The sequence below is a fragment of the Nicotiana tabacum genome, chromosome 3 (genome assembly GCF_000715075.1).
Source record: "Nicotiana tabacum cultivar K326 chromosome 3, ASM71507v2, whole genome shotgun sequence".
NCBI lineage: Eukaryota > Viridiplantae > Streptophyta > Magnoliopsida > Solanales > Solanaceae > Nicotiana > Nicotiana tabacum.
The window spans coordinates 165,017,896-165,023,514 of NC_134082.1; the positions used below are offsets into that span (position 1 = coordinate 165,017,896).

General features: G+C 36.2%; 1 long non-coding RNA gene across 1 annotated transcript; it reads left to right on the forward strand.

Annotated features, from left to right (window-relative positions):
* Positions 1–3,542: 3,542 nt before the first annotated feature.
* Positions 3,543–5,323, forward strand: LOC107780931 (uncharacterized). The gene is made up of 2 exons (XR_001646920.2): positions 3,543–3,741; positions 4,123–5,323. It is a non-coding gene; the product is annotated as an uncharacterized LOC107780931 (long non-coding RNA).
* Positions 5,324–5,619: the final 296 nt, after the last annotated feature.

Here is a 5,619-nt window from a genome sequence, read left to right on the forward strand (position 1 = left end):
TTAGTATATAAGAATACAGAAGGTGCTCACATTCTTATTTAGTTTTTTATTTCTTCCATTCAACTTCTAAATGATTTTCAGATTTAGTATGACCATGACCGAGCATAAGTCTAACTAGCCATAGCTCTCATCGATCATCCCCAATTGCCTTGCATCTTGAAGTGATTACCATGTGTATATTATCTTTAATTTAGGCACAAGAGGGTTATGATTCAACTTTTAGTAATACCAATAATTTGGTATTACTAAATTGGTCGAAACTATCTGCACTAGTAGGAGGTGATGTCTATGAGATACTATTACGGATTGTAGTAGCCTATATAGGAAAGAAAAATTACAAACTATGTTGGAAGTAGTTGTACCAAAAGCATCATAAACAAGTCAGTGGGAGAAACTACCACGTCTCACTACACTTAGAGTGGACAATACAATCAAATAACCCAACATCCCACCGAAACAACCCATTAATAACACCATGGATGAAGACGCTAACCCAACACATCCTATAAGGAAATGCTACTAGACAAGAAAGAAACAACTTAAACTCAATACTATGAAAATGAGCCTGGCATAACAGGAGGAGACCAAAAGGGAAAGGAAGATCTGGGCCCAATCACCCTCTCTCAAGATGATAAGAATCGCTTATATTAGCCATGCCGCTTCTCGATTATTATCAAAATCTTTAGTCGAAGAATGCCACATCACCTCATACGATCCAAACTAATAGCTATGGAATTCCTCCGAACAATTAATCTTTGATTGAGCTAGGATGAAATTTTTTTATAGTCAAATTTGGAAAAGAGGATAATATGATTAAAGCATTGCACCAAGGACCATGTTTCTTACCTAGGAACTTCCTCTCAATCAAGAGATGGAAACCAAAATTTGTCCCACAAGAGGCAATACTGTCTTTTACCGCTATATAGGTACGGTTGTCACAATTACCAAAGGAGCTTTACGACAAAGAAAAATACTGAAAAAGGTTGGGAGAAAGTTCGGATGCTCCTTAAAATAGATACGTACACGTCGGCTACCCTAAGGGATAGATACGCGTGAATTTGTATCCAAGCACCACTGGAAACGCCAGTAGAAATATCCATTACAATTGGAGATCACAAACAAGTGGTGGTATATGAAGAAAAAAGTGTCATATGCACGGGATGCGGAAGGATAGGACACACCCTAAAATCGTGTACTCATAGACAAAAATCACCAACTCCCTCCCAGGACCAACCTGAATGCTCATCATCAAGAATCAACATTGGGGGGAGGGGGGGGGGGTGGAGGGGTGGTGGTGAATGGAAAACAATTATTTTTCCAAGAAGAAGGAAACATGGCCACCCCCAACACAAAGTCAAACGAGATCGACACAGACAAGCAATCCCAATGCTAATGCCACCCCAACCAGGGGTATCCAGGTCAAAATGTTCGATGCAAACTCCGGTAAGTTCCTTGAAACTAAGACATTTTAATATAATTCTAAGACTAACCCCAAACAAGTAATCTGAGATCATTCTACCAAGATAAATAATTGTTCAAAAAAGAATACCCCCCTCAAAGAGTCATCCCACACAGGAACAACCCAAGACGAGCACAAAGCGGAAGGCGGGTGTCACGCCCCAAACCTTCGGAGGCGTGTCCGGCACCCGATATCGTACCGGCCCGAGCGAACTACTCTGTAATTCATTTTTCTTCTTTTGTAACTATTATGGGTCAATATGGACACAACTCATAATGTATAACTATAAGTGGGCAAACGTTGTATCAATGAACCATCGTTCTTAAAACATGAATACATATGAGCCGTCAGGGACTCTGACATACTGTAAAAAATGAACCTCTATCTATAGAGCCTCTAAGATTATTCGACATCAAATGGGACAGGGCCCCTACCTAACCATAAGTTTGTAGCAAAACTCTAACACGATGATTTATAGACTCGGTTGCACTCCGAATGAAGTGGAGTCTTACTGATCATTCGCTGAATGCTAACCTCATCTACTATAAGGGCTCATCAAACTGATTACCTATACCTGTAGGCATGAATGCAGCGTCCACAACAAAAGGGCGTCAGTACGACTAATGTACCGAGTATGTAAGGCAGAACTGAAACATAACAATAAATCAACATTAATTAAAGAGATATAAGAATCAACCTGAATTTCTGAGGTGCCACCATATATGCATATATATATATATATATATATATATAATGCTTCTCTTTGAGACTATTATCCATATCGTATGATACATGACTGCCCAATTGATCAGTGGTAACTGCCCGACCGGCCGTCGTACGGTGGTAAATGCATGACCGCCCGACCGGTCGTAGTACGGTGGTGGTCGTAGCACAGTGGTAAATGCATGACTGCTCGACCAGCCATAGCACGGTGGTAAATGAATATGCATGACTGCCTAATCGGCCATAGCACGTTGGTCAATGAAGATGACTAATATTTACCTCAAACCCCGTCTAATCAATTCAAGTCCAAAAAAGGACAGCAAAGAAACCCAAAAATGGATCAACACATCAAACCCCCAATCGTCTTAACCTCCACTCTGCTGCTACCGGACCACACGCTGACATCATGGCTGGAGCTGGCACTACAGGGCTAGGGACTGTGCTACGATTTTCATTTGGGAAATCAACCCAACACCCTCATCATCCAAAACTCGGCCCATCTAGCAAGGATAACAATGGAGGCGTTGTTGGCATCCAATTTTGTCCCCTCCATTCTTCCGAACTATTTCTTTAAGCTTCTAATATCACTAATAATGTAAGAGTAGTTATTTTACCATTTTAGCACAAACTAGACCTAGTTATTATTATTTACTTACTATCACTATTACTAGTATTATTAATGTTGTTATTATTATTACCACCATTATTATTATTTTTATTGGTATTATTATTATTATTATTAATGATATCTAACGTCATCATCACTATCGTCTTTATCATTCATACCTTAATAGTATTTATTGTTACCTTTCACGAAAAGTATTTTTATTTTTTTTATCTCACTAAGCGAGAATATTTTTTGCACGAAATTATATTTAATAAATCTTGCCGCATCTTACAATTAGTATTTTATTTAAACATCAGTAATTATAATTAGGCATAATAAATAAGTTACTTACTTGCTTATTTTTAACATTAATATTATTGTTGATTATTAGAAGCCCAATGAATTTGGAAAGAAGAAAGGAAATTCGGCCAACGAAAGGCCCAAGATTATCCTTTACAAGTAGCCCATCCTAGTAATTAAATGTCTTTAGACCTGATCCTCCAGGCCCAATTTGATTTAAGAACAGCAGTGTCCCAACAAAGCTCAATTAGCTTTTAGACTATTCCATTAAAATAAAATTACTTGGCTCTTCACGTGATGACTTTATGTTTTAACCAAGACCCTACAAAGTCTCCTTACTTTTTAATATCTTTCCCTTTTATGTCTCCTCTTCTCTGTACTTTTTTAGCAGAAGGGAATCACCAAAATGGTGAAAATGATGCTGTCATCCTTGCCACTTCAACGGCTCTTCCTAACGTTCAAATTAATTCATAAAATTCAAATCCCGCTTAATAATTGAAACCCTAAAATTTTCTTTATAAATACCAGCCTCAGAGAACTTTGGAAAGAGCCGTTGAAGTGGCAAGGATGACAGCGTCAACAAATCCTGCTTAATAAGTGAAACCCTAGAATTTTCCTTAATCACGTCAGAAGCTTGCCTCGCCAATTTTGAGTAAGTATTTTGTCTCTCTCTTGTATCTCGTGACTCCATATCTCACACACCTGTCCTTGAGGATATTTGGTCAAAGTAAAACGCCAAATAACTTTTGAGAAATCAGAGTTTTTCTTCTGAATAAGGAGGATCATTATTGAAAGCTATGAGATTCTTTAAATAGCTCTTTAACTATTTGTAATTTGAAATCTCGCTCAGACTTTTATCCAGAACCCAGACTTTTCTCCTATAAATACTACTGTTTTCTACAAGTGAAGGAGAGACTTTTTTGGCTGCCGCTCGAGCATATACTATTTTTCGACTCTTACCATTGTTTTCTTCCCTTAGAAACTCTAAGAAAGAACTTTCAAACATTTTATTTTCTGCCTCGATGTACTTTAGCCGGGATAGAGGTGTTCGAATTCCCTTGGCTCGAGGTTCGGATCAGCTCAGAACGAGAGAGTAGATTCAAGATCGAAGCTACAGTTCACTGCCCACAAAAAAGTTAGATCTAAACCTTTATTGCTGTATTTATTTGTTTATTATCATATGGTAAAAATCACAATATAGGAAATCATTTGATATAGAAATCATGTCACTATTTCAATATTCTGTGTTAGGAATATTAGTCTAAGAATAACATTTCATAGCTTGAGAGTTATTTTAATTAAAGCAACTTTAGTGTATTATGAATATCTAGTCTTATTTAAAGTAGGATTATTCTATCGACATAAGTTTGTTTCCATTAGCTAATGATGATACGGGACTTAGTTAGTCTTTAAATACACTGAATGATTTGGGGTCTTAGTATATAAGTTAATTTGAACTATAGGTTTGACTTTGTTTCTCTATTTAACAAATGAAATAGATACATGTAGAGTTAGACACCAGCTTTTAAAATTCTTAAGTGACAGAAACCATGTCGTAAGTAGTAGAAATCATGTATAGTATACATTTTCTTAAATTCTAAGAGCTCTTCTCTGTTTGTTACCGTTAATAGTATGTACCCTAAGTGGGATCTTGTGCTCGTTTATTAGTACATAAGTATTAACCTAGTACCATGAATTTGTTGGTGTAGTTTAAAGACTTGAGATTATAAAACAAGTATGACCTATTCCTTTGTCCATTCCTTATGAATGTGTAAGAATCAATTTATGTTAAGTAAGAATTTGGTCTTTTGAGTCTTTTGGATAATGTGACATGTATTAGTATATGTTTTAGTATAACTTTGCAACTTATTTTCTCTATTTGATATCTTTCTTTAATGTTAAGAAGCATATGTTCCCCACTAACTTTTTTAGTTTTTCTTTATTTTCGCATGAACATCGGAGCCAAAGAGTTTCTCTTTGAGACTCAACAATGTCGTAAAATCGCATGGAGTCAGCAAACTTTTCATGTTCTCACCGCTAATGTAGCGACATACCGCATGGGATGCTGGCGGAGAAGCCAGTCAATTGTCTTTTTGATTTCTACGTTAATCACAATGTTGCTTCTTTGTGTTTGGTGACAGTTTAAATAGTCATATGTTAGAATCTTAATTGTTATGTGGTACTATATCAATTTAGCGGGGTGTTTAATTCTAGATAATAATAGCGATACTCATCATATCACATGGAACATAGCATCTAGACATAAGGATTTTAAATTAGTAGTTGGGGCAATAACAGACATTTCAAATGACCAGTTTTAAAAGCCGCACTTTGATTTTTTTTAACTGACTACTTCCTTTATTTGCTAAATCTAAATTAATTTTTGAAGATCAACTTATTGGTCATGACTTATTTGGCACCTAATTTTGTATCTAAAATTGTTTGAAATAGCTTGTGGACTTCTTCGACTACGTTATAATGACTTCTTCAAAAATATCTCTTAATTTATCCATATATACTTTGAACAAAA